The 17,274-nt window shown below is 36.2% G+C and overlaps 1 long non-coding RNA gene across 2 annotated transcripts in view; it reads right to left on the bottom strand.

The window, feature by feature from the left end:
• The window catches only part of LOC123789212 (uncharacterized), a 290,301-nt gene that overhangs the window by 225,839 nt on the left and 47,188 nt on the right, over positions 1 to 17,274 (bottom strand). For both annotated transcript variants that reach the window (XR_015723965.1, XR_015723966.1), the window contains 3 exons: positions 14,164 to 14,296; positions 13,530 to 13,591; positions 11,590 to 11,638 (listed from right to left, as the gene is read on the bottom strand). This is a non-coding gene — a long non-coding RNA (uncharacterized LOC123789212). The remainder of the gene's footprint in view (positions 1 to 11,589; positions 11,639 to 13,529; positions 13,592 to 14,163; positions 14,297 to 17,274) is intronic.

Raw genomic sequence — 17,274 nt, 5'->3', positions numbered from 1 at the left:
AGGTAAGATCAGGAAATATGAAAGTATATGTAAGGGACTTAGATGGATAGACCAAGGCTTTTCAAATTTTGAAGTACACACAGATCATTTGGTATCTCATTAAAATACAGATCCTAGAAATTGCACCTAGGGAAGTCTGAAAGTCAAAGGATCTGTCTCACCAACTGTTGCCACCACTCTTTTATTTTCAATGGAATCCACTCTAGAAAACAGAAATAAAAGTGGCTAACAGTTTTTGTTTGTTTGTTTTGGCTAATACTTTAAAATAATCACAATGTGACATTTTATTAAGGTAAATAAATAAGTTAACTTAACCCTCAAAAGAGCTTATGAAGTAAATATTTTTATTATTTTCACTTTATGGGAAAAAAAGAAACAGGCTTGGGATATTTAATTAATCAAGTCAAACCCACAAATACAGGATTTAGAAACAGAATCCTGAACTAGTAGACCTCACTTAAGACCTAGATATTTTAGTCAATGTTGCTATAATTATCAAGACTGCTCTACTGCATTCCTAGTCCCAAACAAAGGACTAAACACAAAAGATACAATAGGGATATAATTTTGTATAAACTTTGGGGCATAGCAGGGTCATTAGCTTCCAGAACAGGATTTACTCAAGGATAACTGCTCTTGACATTAAAAATCCTAAATGCATGGTGAATAGCAGTTTTGATGCACCAAATAATCACTTTCAAGAGCCAGAATAAATAAAAGATGAGACTAAAATTGTTACTGGACTGAGTTCCTTAGATTAAAAGAGTCTAGATAAGGACATACTGGAGGCTCTACCACCCTGAACATATGGAATAACCCTTAAAGCTCCATGTTTGAAAAAATAGCCCTTAAACTTTAGAATCCCTGAAGGACTTTTATTATTGAAGGGTACACTATTAAATATTTTATGCATTCTATTATTTTTAAAGGGTGTAATCCCTCCTAAGGTGTGTTGGTCTTTGAACCAGTCTAGACCAGAATTAACTGGGAGCCATCATTTTCATTATAGCATGTTATAATTATGTTTGCTTATATCACACTGTTTAATATACTCCGTCCTGTTAAACTACATCACAGGGGCTTCGGCACCTGTTGCTTATTTCTGCCAGACTGAAAGTACACCTTTCTCTTTATTATTTGTGTGCAAGGATAAGATGAACTTGCCAAGAGTTGTCATTCTTGTACACACCTGCCAAGTGTCAGATACTTTAATATTTGAAATGCTTATAGCATATGCTGTGGTTGCTGGAGCTACCAACTTCCAATGCCCAGTACTTCACAAGAGGTTGAATCTAGTCAGAATGACAGATTCATCCCTTGAAATATGCATATGTAATCATATGCTCCTGGGTATACACCATGTTTATGTAACACAACTCTGGGTTAGCTTTGGCTGAGAATATATTTTATGGTAATTTACTACCTTATATCTTCAACTATTAAAAAATCAATAATAAATTTCTTGATAATTACTGATTTGTTGGCAACTGCTTACATGAAAGATAGCATCAGGTTGTGCCTCAAAAAATAAAATTGGGTATATGGCTACAGGATAGAAACCTCCCTGTTTTAAGTTCTTTACTTTCCCTTCCTAAGGATGCCTGATACATTTCCCACTCTTCTGTTAGGTTTTCAATCCAGATAAAAGTGAGTATTGTTAAACTACAATATTCAGAGTTGAGCTAAGCTTAGAAAAATAGGGTGAAACTACCCAGCTGTTGGGGCTTGGCCAAGTGACTCTAAGACTCTGGGGACACTAGCCCACTCTCATGTAAAGCACAGCAATCAACATCCTAAAGACCAGCCCTCACTTGGATGTAACTGAGGAATGGCGCCTAGCATAAAGGTGTCTATCTTTGAATCCTACTGAGGTAACCAGCAGGATAAAGACAGAAAAGAATGTGTCCCTTTTCTATGATTTTTTTTCAGCTCTATCCTACTAATCTTGTCAGATCTCATCAGGGGTGTGGAATGGAGGGTAAGAAGTATAGGGAAGGTTTTCTAGAAGGCTAACCTGTGACTAAAGCCAAGAAAGAGCAGTGGAGTTATGTTTCTGCTTTCATTGTTTTACCACAGTCTCAAGGACAAGTTAAGCCTTCCTGGTTTTGTTGAATTCCTGGGGAGCCCGTAACTGTATCGGTATGTTTGTCTTTCCTGTCCATGAGTATATCTAGGTGGTACCACAGTAACCCCCTTCCTTGATGAGTATCAAAATTCCAACTAAAAATCTCCTGCAATCCACAGTGAAAGTGACCTCTACAGCAGTCTTGTTTCAAGGGCACCCTTCTTCAGGCAACCTCAGGAGATAGGACAACTAGTTTTCCTTTGGAAACAGTGCAGCCACACATCCTTAAATATCTTTCTCTCATTCTTTCCCTCTCCCTCTTCCTCCCTCTCATGTGTGCAAAGAGCACTCAGAGCCCAAGCTGCTTGACAATTACAGAATGAACTACATATCTTAAGACCATTACGATTAGATGATAGATGGGTTTAGTTCATTAACTGCAAGTTTTCATGAACCAAGTGGTCAGGAACCTTCTTAGGGAAGCACCAGAATGGAACCAGGGGATTTTTCTCAAAGGAAGAATTTCTAATGACGTTATTTTTAATAAGTAAGTCTACTAAGCTCTATACTGACAGTTCATTATACTGCCTGGAATGGGAGGTCTTGCTGTGGGGCTACGGCTAACTGCATTTTCCTTGTCCTGAGTTACCTGTGGTGCCTCAGTAACTAAACCTCCTTGGATGTGATTCACTCACAGAACAGGATTTTCTCAGAGGTTCTTGGCACACCTAATTTTAACTTTTTAACTGATGCCCCTGATGACATAAAACCAGGATTGGGTTATACTTGAAGATAGAAAGTATCTCCAGGTATACTCAGGTGGAGCTCATTTTACCCAGCAAAGGAGCAGATAAGTTCCTACGGGCTACAAGTCTACTACCTCGTCAGTAGTATTACTGGATCATTACCTAGGAAAACAACACTAGAAAAAGGTCAGAGTTAGTAGCTTTCAGCAGACTCAGAAAAACACATAAGAGAAAAAGTTGGAACTCCTTCTTTTAGAGCCTATGCCACTAATCAAAGAATTCCAAAGAGAATTCTGTGCACAGTCACCATTAAAATTTAAAAGGAGATTAGAGACCCATTTCCAGCCAGAATAATTTGAACACTCTGACATGTACCATTATATTGTTTGATGAACATTTCCAGAAGAATAAAATGTCTGTTTTGACCTTTGCAGTGTGAGTAACATATGTCGAAAAGAAGGACAGAAGGCTTATTTTTATACAGATAGTAGAAAGCTGCTCTCCTTGTTAAGAAAGTATGGCAGGCTGGTTCTTTCTTTTTCCTTTGTAATTTGAAAGTCCTCCCAGATAAACCTTTGCGATATACAACTTGGTTTTGACATCCTGGCTTTATGCCTCTTACTGTTTATAAGTCATGTAAGGAAGTCATCTATCTTGACCAATATGGCTCAGACATATTTTCCATGTTAATTACACATGTTTGGACTGACACTGCAGTGATACAATTTCATTTGTTTAAAACAACAGAATGGATGGCTCTTTAACTCAACAAATGTAGGTAAAAATTCTTCCCAGAGTAAATGTAACAAGTCTGGAAATTATAACGGCACAGGCACTGGTGGCTGAAACCCCAGAGACTAAGAAGCTGATATTCTGCAAGGATCCTTATTTGGATTAAAAGCATATTGGAAAAGTACAACATAATTATTAAAAAATATATAATTATAATAATATATGTGTTAGACACTCCAACAAGATTGGTGTCCTAAAAATAATCACCAGTTGAAAAGGAAGCAGAGGCATTTTTTACTTTGACCCAATGGAAATGTTCAGATTTTGGCTGTGCTTTTAAGCAGGACATCAACATTTTTTTACACTTAACAGAACACCAGCAGTTAACCCCGTAATGGCCAACTGCTAGTTATTATCCTACATTTGGTCCACAGCTGCATGGCTCTGCTCACTTTATTGTCGTTTCGGCTCTCAATCCGTTAGCTGCCTGGTGACCGCTTGCATGCAGAGGGGCCTTCGGTTAACTAAATCCCCATCAGGATCACAGCTGTTGTAAAATACGCGGTGACAAAAATATCCACGTGCAATGCATTGTAGATAAATCTGCAAGCCAATTTAAGCAAAACTTGAAAAACAAGTAAGAGGCCTAGCTGAATTCTCTGGCTTCTGAACATTGTAAACTCCATGTCCTTTATTTTAAGGAATATCCTTTGTAAATGTCAACATTCGCTCTTCCTGCAGCGGATGAGTGGGGCTAAATTTCAAAATGATAGGCCCAGGGGTACCTGGGTGGCACAGCGGTTGAGCATCTGCCTTCGGCTCAGGGCGTGATCCCGGAGTTCTGGGATCGAGTCCCACGTCAGGCTCCTCCGCTATGAGCCTGCTTCTTCCTCTCCCACTCCCCCTGCTTGTGTTCCCTCTCTCGCTGGCTGTCTCTCTCTCTGTCAAATAAATAAATAAAATCTTAAAAAAAAAAAAGAATAAAAAAATGATAGGCCCAGCTCAGGAAAGTCTTTCTTTGCACCTTCCTTTACTCAGCAGTAAGAGAATGAATGTCATGTTCAAGAATTCAAACAAATTCCTGATTTTGGCACAGTATTAATGTTAGCATTGGGTACTTATTCACAATGTGCCTCGACTTAAACACCATACTGTTGTCTACGTTTCTCCCAGCCAAGAGGCTCAGCTCAGTTGTTATGCATGTGCAAATATATCATACCACAACTGTTTGCACAGCAAAAGCTGCCAGGTCGGCTTCATCTCACAGAGTGCTTTGAAAATGCCCTAGAAATAATTTTGGGTGGTATTATAATGGTCAATGCTATGTCCAGTTATGACATTGAGAGATTATGGTGATTATGTTCCTTCTTGCTAGGAAATATTTATAAGCAGGAAGAAGATAAGGAAATGAAGGACTATACCAAAAAGAAATGAAGAGATTCTTTTCTCTATTGCATCATTGAAGGCCACTCCTTTGTCACTTTGTCAAGATCCAAAATCAAGGGGCAGATGTGATCTGAAACTTTCTCAGATCAAACCAAACTCAGCTCCATGAAAGGGGAGATATTTCTGTTTCTAACTAATCTAAAACTTCGTTTGTCCCTGCCTTTGTTGATTGATTTGAATTCCTACCCCAGATTCTGTTCATTTTATTATATTGTTGAGATGTTCCTTAACAGTCAGTGACGTAAATCTTTCTCCTTCATTAACTCATTCAAAGGTGTCTTAAGCACCTACTGTGCACCAGGCACTAGGGATAAAACATTAGTGAGTCAGAGTCCCTGCATGCAAGGAAGCTAGGGTTCAGAGACATATATTTCCCAAATAGAAGAGAGAAAGATGCTTTTTTTCCTCTTTTTTCCTTCTGCTCACTCCCTAGTACTGTGGTGCCATAAATTACACAAGTGAGAGAAAAACTGTCATTTGCTCTTTCTAGCTATTTTACCAACTTGGTGAGATAGGAGAAAACTCCTGAGATACGTATATTACCAGTACGATGATGACTTACTGACTATTCATTGAGAAAAAAAAATTAAATAAAAATTATCAGGTAGATACCTAGAGTATAACCAATGTATTATATGCATGATACTTTTAAAAAAAACATAGTATAAGTTCTATAATTTATCTTTCAGGAATTCACAATTAAGTCAGGAAACCAAGATTATGACAAATATATTAAAAAATAGATGTATGTGTACATACAGTTACATAATTGATGTGAAAAAGAATTATGAGTTTTAGATATGAGAGCTCTTGGTTTAGAATTGTGAAGGAAGATTGAGTTAGTTGAGATCTTCATCATCTCACATGATGTGGCTCTACTTTAAGATGTTTTTCAGAAGGGTCCCTTCCATCCACAAAATCAAGCATTGGAAGGCCTATGTGAAATCCAGAGGTGGAGTGTAAATTCACACTATGACATGGAGCCAGTAAACATATAGTACGTTTGATCAAGAACAGTGAATTCCAAAGCCTATTGTCTATTTTCCCTTTGAGCTCCTATTTTTTCTCTCCATATTTTAGCTCTCTCTTCTTTTTTCTCCTCTCTATTGTATAATGCTGTGCTGCTATTTGAAGGCAGGGCATGGTCTATAAAGTAGGGTTTTTTAAATAAAGTTAACAAAATTCAAATCAAAATTAAAAAAAAAATCTGGATTTAAATATGAACTTCTATCTGACCAACAATACCTACACAATAGATCTCTTTTCACTGATATATGTATCTGAAGCTAAGAATTAAAAATTTCTTGTTCTTTATTTTAATAAAAAAGATCAGTAAAAATTTCTTAAAATTGTGGTTTAAAGCTTTTTTTTTTAAACTAGAGATGCTCAGTTCTTATATATAACAGATGAGAAATAAAAGATGCGGCATTCAGTTCAGTTCAAAAATCACTTATTGAACATATCTATCTCCTTTAAGATGAGATATTATGAAAACAAAGAAAATAAGACAGTCTCATATGTCAAGCTACTTCTAATCATTGACAAAGTAGAAAATGAGCCAAGAGCTTCATCGTGATATAGATTGTAAGAAGAAAAAGCATCATAAAAAAATATACAGGTTGAGCACCTGACCCATACTAGATAAGCTCTCAGAAGGAAGGCATACTAATTCTTAAAAGAAAACCAAAGTTAAGGAAATCAAAGAAATAGGAATGAAATACACTTTGCTTCCAAGGAAACACCTTCCCAAAAAAAACAGAGATATAAAATATGTTGAATTTTAGGGAACAAACATCTCAGTACAAAATTCAAGGGATGGAAAAATGGAAGAAGAAATGGGCAGAGAAGTCTGGGACTGATAAAGGAGGGCTTTACGTACCAGATTATAAAGTTTGGAAGTTTGGAGATAATGAAGATTCATTTAAAAATTTTATGAAAAAGAATTTCACGATGAGATAAAAAGGACATATGCTAAGCACTATTTGTCATGAACAGGAAAAATAAATACACTGAATATATCCAGAAATAAAATCACTAGGATTTCACATGGAAAAGACAGAGAAAAAGCTAGTGTCACATATGATTCCCAAGTTCTTATCTTGAGTGATTTGTTGGTTGGTAGATTTTACTACTTGAAATAAGAAACACAGAAAAAGTAATTAGATCAAGAGCATAGGTGGGAGCTTAAAGCTTAAATGGGAGGTAGGGAATTTAATACTCTGAAATTACAGAGTAGATAAGAAAAAGTGAAATGTAAATGAGTTTGTAATCATCAACTTTTCTATGAAACGAGATAGGGTTTTAGAATCTGTCAGGCAAAATCTAAAACGTTTTTTTAAAACAGATTGCACTTAATAAGAATGAATCTGAAAGTCAACCCTCCTTAGAGAAATAATCCATATTTTTAGAAAAGTGATAAGAAAAATATTACATGAGAGTTCTAACTATACATTTTCATCATTTTAGAAAATGTTAGATCTGTACCATAACCTGAAATACATTCTTCATGTAACACATAAGCTTTGCGTTTCACTTAAAAGTGAAAATACTGTTCTAAAAATCTTACAGAGTAAATCTTGGAAAATATACATATTATTCAATCTTAATTAAAAAGACATTTTATAGCCCTACCATTCACAATATTGATAGTGAGAGACAGAGATAAGAGGAGAAAATACCCATACACATTTAATAAAAATACAAATTAAAGTAATTTGATATCACTGTCAGATTGGCAAAGTCGAAGTGCTAAGAAAACAAGAAGCAAGCATTTCAAATAGTGCTGGAGGAGATAAAAGGTAATTTGTTAGAATTAGAAAATACAGATTAAAACTTTTAAATTTGCACATTCTTTTTTTTCTTAAGATTTATTTATTAAGAAAGAGAGAGAGAGAGACTGCTAGCAGGGGGGAGGGACAAAGAGGGGGGGAGAGAGAATCTCAAGCAGACTCCACACTGAGCCCAGAGCCCAATACGTGGCTTGATCTCTCCACGCTGAGATCACGACCTGAGCTGAAGCCAAGAGTTGGACACTTAACTGACTGAGCCACCCAGGCACACCAGCACATTCTTTTTATCAAGCATGTTAGTAATAAATTATGGTACATTCAAGAATTAAGCTGCAAATACGTACATCTCTACCGCACTGAAAATGAAGTAGCAGGTTTTAGCATTTTGGTGTTTTTAATTTTAAAGAAAACATATTCCAAATCTACAAATATTCAAAAACTACTCAAAATTAAATTTTTACTATTTCTCAAAAGGACTTCTGAATGGGTAATTCTAGTCATACTATTACCGTAGAAGTTCTAAAAAGCCTCTACTTCCATTTATCTTCTCTAAAATCTTATTCATCACAACTTGACAGTTGCTCCCAATATCTCTGATTCTCTATTAAAACTCTCCAAAACATTTTTCTACAACTGAGTGCTGGCCATTTCTTCTCTGTCACCTCTTTTCTCCATCTTTTCAGCTCAATTTTCTTTCCTTTTCTTGCATGTCTCCTCCTCACATGAGTTCATATAGTGTCCTAGACATACACCAAGCTCTAATTCATTAATTTCCTGGATCAACACAGCAAATACCAGTGCCTGCAACTGCCGAACCAATAGAGTATCTTTCATCTTTAGAAGGTAGAAGAGAGGCTTGAGAAGAAGAGAGACAGCTGACAACATTTATATATTAATTTCTGAAACTATCTGTCAGAGTACATTTATCATATTTGTCCTATTTATCATAGATAATATTTGAAAATCTGATTATCCAGTAAGAATAAATTAATTTTGCTAAATTCATACAATAAAATTTGATGTCACAGTTTCAAAAAACTGTGTGTCCATATGAAGTATATTTAATGACAAAGAAATATCCATGTATTCAATTTTAAATTCAAGAAACAAATTAGAGTGTATAATTAATCCCTACACTTTTTTTTTTTACCGGATATATTGATATATCAAAATATTTTTAGTAATTATCTTTACATAGTAGGATAAGAAATTGTTTTACTTTTTTTCTTACCCTTCTATGTTTTCTAAATATTATATAATAAACATTTGTGATAAGATTAAAAATATCTGTAAAGGTGAAAATCTTTCCTGCTTTAATGTAAAGTAACATGTTAAATTTAGAGTAAGGAAATCATGTCTATTTTCATTCAAATAGAATTTTTTTAGTCTCCATTTGACATTTATGCAAAATCACATATACTATTTCTAAAAAAAAGATGGATGTAAATTATTTTTCGCACTAAATTCTAAAAGATAAAACCGTTTCGAACTGCTTTAGTTTGCTAGGGTGGTCATAACAAAATACCACAGACTGGGAGGCTTAGACAACACAAGTTAATTTTCTCACAGTTCTGAAGGCTGGAAGTTCACAATGAAAGTGCTGGCAGAGCTGGCCTCTCCTGAGGCCTCTCTGCTTGGCCTTGCCACTATGTTCTCACGTGGCCTTTCCTCTGTGCACAGACAGCCCCGGTGTCTCTTCCTCTCCTCCTAATCACACTCCTAATTTTGGACTAGGGCCTCACGCTTGTGACCTCCTTTAACCTCAATTACCTCTTTAAAGGCCCTATCTGCATACATGGTCACATTGGGGTTAGGGCTCCAACATATGAATTTTGAAGGGAGCACAACTGAGTCCTTAACAATAACTACATATACTTTATAAGTTAAAATAAAACTTAAATTCCAGAAAGACAGTATCAAAATAGTGATACAATTTATATAGTAGCACTATATTTTGTTATATTCTAATTCTTTGAAAATTTATCTATACCTTTATTATCTAAGAAACATAATTAATTGAAGATTCTTCATTTCATTAATGCTGCAAATGGAAGAGGCTGAGTGTATTTCCTTCATTTTTAATCTAGCTGGGTCACACACAAGTGTGCAAACAGATGCACTCATCTCAAATACAGAGCTGGAGAGGAAATGGTAGACTTCAGGGAAGGCATTAAAGACATTAGGAGGCCTACTCCTTAGTTGTTCTTTGTTTTCTACCTTGGATTATATCAAACAGACCAAAACTTGTATTTATAATTGGCCTATTAAAACAAAAGCAAAGTTTAGACAGAGACCATTAATCAATTCATATTTTAATAAATACATAGATTACGTAGGCCAATAAATCATGCAACCAGCTGTGTCTTTTTTCAAAAAGCATTGGTAAATAATCAGTTGGACTGAAATTAATTGCATCTTTTCTTCCCCCAATCCCTCACACACATAGTGTCACAGAGTCTGGAGACAAAGAATAAACTGAGATTTAGTCATAAATAAAATAATTCTGTCTACAAACCAAGTAGTACCTGGTGGGATCATTGGGTTCTTACAAAGAGCCAAAGCAAACCAGAGAGCTAAGAAATTAGATCACAAATTTTCCCAAGGGACATAAATATTTTTTCCATGTGTAAAAATTCATCCATATGTGAGGACTTTTATTTTTTCCTTTTGTGGGGCCTCTGTCAATAATGATTTCATTTATCCAATTTTGTTTCTCAAACTTTCATCAAATATTTTAATTAAATTATTTCTGTTTATAACACTTTGTTTGAAAAGCACACTTCCAAGAAAGTATCTTTCTTCTTCAGAAAGTAAACATGAGAGATAACTGAGAACACTTACATGTGAAGTATTCACAATTGCATCTTGCAGTGTTACCAGCTACAGTCACCATGGGTCACGTTAGCTCCTCAGACCTTATTTGCCTTAGAGTTGACAGTGTACACCCTTTTACCAATCTCTCCCTATTTCCCCCACCCTCCAGCCCCTGGCTATCACTTCTCTGCTTTTTGTTTCTAGGAGTTTGACTTTTTTTTTTGTTTGTTTAAGTTTCCATGTATATGTGATATCTAGCAGTATTTGTCTTTCTCTCTATGGATTAGTTCTCTTCACATAATGCTTCAAGGTCCATCCATGTTGTCGCAGATGGCAGGATTTCCTTCTTTCCCAGAGCTAAATAATATCCTATTGTATATCTATTTAAAAAATATATACCACGTCTTTATCTATTCACGGATGGACACTTATTTCCATATCTTGTCTATTGTGAAGCATTGCAAAGAGCATATCTCTTTGCGCAGATACCTCTGTGATATCCTATTTTCATTTTCTTGGGACACATGAGGTCGAAGGATCTAATGTAAAACATGGTGGTTACAGCTGATAACACTGTATTGTGTAGTGAAATTTTTCTAAGTGAGTAGAACTTAAATGTTCTCACCAGAAAACAACCAACCAAACAAAAAGATAAATATGTGAAGTGATGGATGTATTAACAAACCAGATGGGGGGAACCTTTCAGAATGTATGTCAAATCACCACAGTGTATACTTGAAAATCCTAAAATTTTACATGTCAATTGTACCTCAATGTAGTTGAAAGAAAAATCAAACAAAAAAACTATATTTTGCAGCTGATTCTTCTTTCTTCTCTAAGGACTTAATGAGGACTAATCCTATCCCAGCTTGCACTCCTGTTCACTTTGGTCAACCAAAGTCTGAGTCTCCCAAACCACCTATTATCTCTAGGACCGCTGACAGGCTACAGAACTTGCTAGTTAGGAACACAGATCTAGGACCAGACTGCCACTTACTGTGACCTTGGGCAAATCACTTGAATTTCCAGTGTTTCATGTTCCTTAGCTGTAAAAGGAGGAAATAATATTTACCTCATCTACTAGAGGCATTAAATGATAATAGTGTTTAAGCATTTGCACACAGAGCAGTCCCAAACAAAGAAATAGAATATATCCCCTAATCTGACCAATGCTGACCTCCCTCCCAAATCTTTTTCCTAGCCATGTGAAACCCCAAAAAAGGTAGTGGCAGCTTCACAGGTATGGGACCTATGCAGTCACACAGGACCCCACACTAAAAAGGGCTTGCATTTGATGTAATGTTCATGTGTCACCATCATGACATTCTGATTTTTGGACATGATTTCCTACACTTCCATTTTGTACTGGGTCCTGCAAATTATGTAGTCAATATGTCATCCTGAGATTCTCCTATTCCTTCAAACTCTTCTGTGAATATTATCTTTAAGTCCTGATGACATCACTTTCCTTGAAAAAGTCTAAAGCAAAGTATTTTTTCTATCATACACCATATGCCATAGGACGAGTAGGGAAGGAGTTTGGTGTGCATGGCTCCCTCCTGTTTGCAGCTTGCACATTCAGACAAAATCCCCCACTACACCTTCTTATTCTCATATATTGACTCAGTTACTCCTTCAAATTTGCTTTGGACTTGTTCTCTTCCTCTTCTCCATTCTTATTCATGCCATCATTCTTGGTGACTTCAGAATTCATGTGGATGAACCATTTCACCTGCCTGACAGATCCTTCCCTTCCTCACCTCTAATCACCTGTTCTTCCATCCCCTTCCCACTTAGTCATGCTGACATTGCACCGGCAGAACTCACTGCATGTGAAATCTTAAAACCAATCACTCTTTTCTCTGCTTGCCACCTGCTGTTGTTTCAGCTTGCATTCTCCAGCTTCAGTGAAACATCTAAAACACTGACCGCTTTTCACCCTCTATTTTTGTGTCCTGTTTCCTCTTTACCTGGCCTTGCGTCCATGTTTTCTAACTGAAAGTATTCCCATCTAAGTATTGCTTGCCTTTTGTTTTCTCTAGCATCCTCCCCTGAAAAAGTGCATACGCTAGTTAAATCCACTTTAAAACTTTTTTTCACGCCAGCTTCTGAGAAGCTGAATATAGCTGTAGATCACCAAGTAGGAAGAAAAAAAAAAACCACTAGATTTATGCTAAAATTTTCATATGGATACCCAATGCTGGCGAACCCCCAGCACTCCTGTAGCAGATTCACTTCCTAACACTGAATCATAAACAACCTTTTATACTCTCTCCAGCCTCTTTTAAGCACTGCCCATTCCTCTATTTCCCTTCATTGCAAAGCTGCTGAGATGATTTTGTTTTTTAGCACAGGTTAATCCTGTTTTCTGCCATGCTGGTTTCTTTAACTTACAACACAGTAGTTTTTCCCCCATCACTCTCAAAAATCTTTTCTTGTTAAGGTCATTTGTGACCACCATCTTGCCAAATCTACTATTCTGTCCTCTTCTTCCATGACATTCAACAGCATTCTTTGGCTGACATCCTCTCTTCCCTTGGTACCAGATATTTGACACTTTTCTGTCTTCCGCTTATCTACCTCCCTAGTTATAACCGTCTAAGATTCTTCCCTTCTAGTATTTGCCTGATTCAATCTTCGAGTGTGATGTCCTAGGTTGTTCTCATCCAATCCCATGGTGTAAATGTCATCTATACAGGGTGAACCACTGCCCCAGTCTGCCAAGCACTAAGATGATTCCCAGGACTTGGAATTCTCAATACTACAATGCAGACAGTCCTGGGCAAACCCAGACCATTGTTCACCCTGTATCTACATGCTATAAAGCCCAAACCATGCTGTTTATTTCCAGATCTCTCTGATGAGCTGTATTTTTATTTGGTTTGTAATATACACTTCAAATTTAAATCTGTTTGAAACAGAACTCTTGATTTTTACCTTCAAATTCTTCTTCTCTTATTATTATCCCTTATCTTCACAGATGTTAAAAGGTACAGTTCCTAAGGCAAAAGAAAAGAAATCAGCAGTCATGTATGGCTCCTCATGACTCTTCCTCTTCCATTTCTCTATACAGCTGCTGCCACCCAGCTCAGGCTCCATCATTTCCTACCAGCACCACCAGAAGAGTCTCCTAACTACTCTCCTCTTTTTAACCTGTGATCCTTTCCAATCCATTCTGCACAGTGAAAGCTGGGATAACTCCAGTTTTAAACTAAGAATTTTATTTTTTTGTAAAACATATATAAAGGCTCATTTCAAGATTATTTATTTTAGAGAAAGAAAGGGAGAGAGAGGGAGCACACACACATGAGCAAGGGGAGGGGCAGAGGGAGAGAGAGAGAGAATCTTTAAACAGACTTCCTGCTGAGCGCAGAGCCAAATGTGGGGCTCGATCCCAGGACTCCGAGATCATGACCTGAGCCAAAAATCAAGAGTTGGCTGCTACACTGACTGAGTCACCTAGACTCCCCTAAAGTCTCATTTCGTCTTAAAAATTTCAGTGGTCTCCCACTACTCTAAGAATAGCAACAAAACAGCTCTCCAGGGTTTACAACAGTGCCTCTCTACCTACCTGTGGTGAGGATGAGTTTGTTTCTGATTTTGCTTTTTTCTAATCCATCATGGACTGACATGTGGTCCTGCTGCACATGACCAGTAGCAACTTGCAACATGAAATACACCAGGCAAGTCTGAAAATACCTGAACTGAGAAAATCACACATTGGAGCCTCAGCAATGCCAAGTTGCTACAAAGGTTTTAAATTTAAGTACTTACCTTATTTGCTGAGGAGAAGTGGTCTACAACCCAACTTTTATTAGTAGTTGTCTACAAGGCCCTGCCTCTCTAACCTTAACTCACACAACCCACCCACTTGCTCCCAACACTGCAGGTGCCCTGGCTTCCTTTCTGCCCTTCAAACGAGCTATCAGGCCCATGGACTCAGCTGAAAACCTTCTTTGTTCAGCACTCCACGATACAGCTTATTGTTATCCTTCAGGTCTCAGCAAGGCTGTCCCAAACCACCCTCTCTTACTTGATGTTTCCCAATTATCCTCTGAATCAAATAGAGTTTATTCCTTTTATAATACATCTCAGGATGTTAACATATATTTTAACATATAATATACATAGGTTATAAAAAATGTTTTGAATTTCAAAATTAGGATGACTAAAGTACAATCACTCTTTGCTCTCCAATTCTTCCTTTCTGAGGAAACCAGTATCAGTAGGTGTGTCCACATACATTTGTTTGTTTACTTGCTTTTTAATGGAATCATTCTTTACATATTACTTTGCAATATTATGAAATAATTTTTCACCTGACTATATTTTAGACACGTCTAAAGTTTAGAAACCTAAACTCCTTTATAATTTCTCTTGAGATATGTATACATATAACTCATGTAAGCAGTTTTCCATAATGAGAGTTTTGTCCATGTTTTATTATTTTTTTATTATGTTCAGTTAGCCAGCATATAGTACATCATCAGTTTTTGATGTAGTGTTCAACGATTCATTAGTCGCGTATAACACCCAGTGCTCAACATTATGTTTTTAACTTGCAACTCTTGTTTCGTTTTTCTGTTTGCCTCCCGACGTCTCTGTTCCCCTTCTCCATCTGCATCAATTTACCCTCTTTCACGTCCACAACCCATTGGGAGTCTTGTTAAAAACTCAATGTCTCCAGTTTCTTATAGTGTGTTTTGTATGTTCTTTTGTTTTCTGCATCTTACTCTTCTTTCTCACTCAACAACTCATTGCCAGAATAACTCCAAGAGAAGTAACAGATTTTTCTTATTCCTTGTAATTGCTTTTGTAACAGGTCATAGTGTGACTATATCATGTATTTTTTTTAACTGAAGTCCATTCACAGTTTGTCTTTTCCTCCAAAAAAAAGTACAATAAGCATCCTTATATATATATATATATATTTATTTATTTATTTATATTTATATGGAGGTGCTTTCACTTCTCAGGAATGGAGTTGCTTCTAAGACTATGGTTATTTTAAATCTTACATTGTTAAATTGCTTTCTTAAAAGGTGGGAATAATTTATATTCCTGTAGCAAAGAATATACCGTTTCCTTCACAGCCCACCAGCAGGTTTATTAAAACTTAAATTTTGTCAGTCTGCTCAATAAAGTGCCATTTCTTTGTTATTTTAAGTATAAGAAATTTGAATTTACTCTTCTGTGAATTCCCTCTTCATATCCTTGATGTGTTTTTTTTATCAGGTAGTTTGTCTTTTTCTTTACAATGTATAGGGACTTTTTCTACGTTATAGAAACATTAAACATTCATTTTCATCTGGGTTGCAACTGTCCCCTTGCCATTTGAACCTCTGTCTGCTGACTTTATGTTAATGTGGTGGACATTTGTCATGCTTGTGGTTCCTTCAGGAAATACTGAACACCTTTTCTCTAGGTGAGAACTTCTCACTAATGAGTCCCGTCCCCTAAACTAGAAAATAGAAACGTGTCTTCACATGCTCCTTGCAGCTAGGACAAGAGAACAGGCCCCAGCCACTATTGGATTCACCTGCACTTAACTTCAACTTGGAAATGATTGAGTTTACACAGTAGCTGTGGTATCGATGTCCTAAGAAGGTAGCAGTGTGGTATCTTCTCAAAAGTAGTCTCTCAATGAGGTTTAGGTGTTTTCTCTTCCAAATTGTTTTTCTGGCTGTGCAGCATTGGTGGTCTGTCTAGTGGTGAGCATAGCTGCCTTCCAAATTGTTTTTCTGCAACATATACCTAAAATAGATGTTGTTGCTTTCAATCAAGAACCCCAACCGATAATGGTATCTAGGCATATACAGATGTTATAATTTTTTATATCAAATACATCTTTTTATTTGATTTTTTTCTGCGTTTCTGGTCATGTTATCAAGTTTCCCCTCAACTCCTATATTGCCTATATAGCCTTGATGATTTTCTTCTGAGTGTTTCATATTTAAATTTCAAATGAATTGGTAACATTTAAATGTACATACTCATATATATATTTATATACATATTTTAGTTCACATTTATATGTGTATAAATGTTAAATATTATATAGTAAATATTATATGCATAAGCAGAGAGAGAAAGGGGAGATCTGTGCTTTCCAATATAACATTTTATATTATAGAATGGAAATCTTCTATAACCTGCACTGCCCAATAAAGGAGACACTGGCTGCACTTTAAAACATGACTAATGTAGCTGAGAAACATAATTTTAAAATTTAATTTTAATTAATTTATATTTAAATAGCACTATGTCTAGTAGCTATAGTATTGATCAGCCCTTATGGTGAGAATGGGCCCAACTTAGTTTTCTTCTGGGCAAAGAGCTAATTGGCAGCCCCATTTATAAAATAAGTAATTATTTTCCCACTGAATGTGCCATATATAAAATTTTCATATACAGACACCTATTTTCTAGATTCTCTTTTTATGGCTCCATATGACTCATACCATATTGATTTGATTATAGTGACTTTACAGCCTGATGAATAATGTGAAAAGCAAGTTTCCCAGCTTCTCATTCTTCTATATGAAACTCTTCTTGGCTGTTTGCAGACATATATTTTTCTAAGCAAACTTTTATGTCATTGTACCCAATTCTAAAATCAACCTTGATGCAGTTGTATTTAGAAGCTGCTCAAATTTATAGAATATTTCAAAGAATTGGCATT

The sequence above is a fragment of the Ursus americanus genome, chromosome 3 (assembly GCF_024610735.1).
Source record: "Ursus americanus isolate L20-20 chromosome 3, mUrsAme1.1.p, whole genome shotgun sequence".
In the NCBI taxonomy this organism is placed as follows: Eukaryota; Metazoa; Chordata; class Mammalia; order Carnivora; family Ursidae; genus Ursus; species Ursus americanus.
Note: the sequence above shows the minus strand (reverse complement) of the source record. Positions and strands in the feature narration are given on the sequence as shown.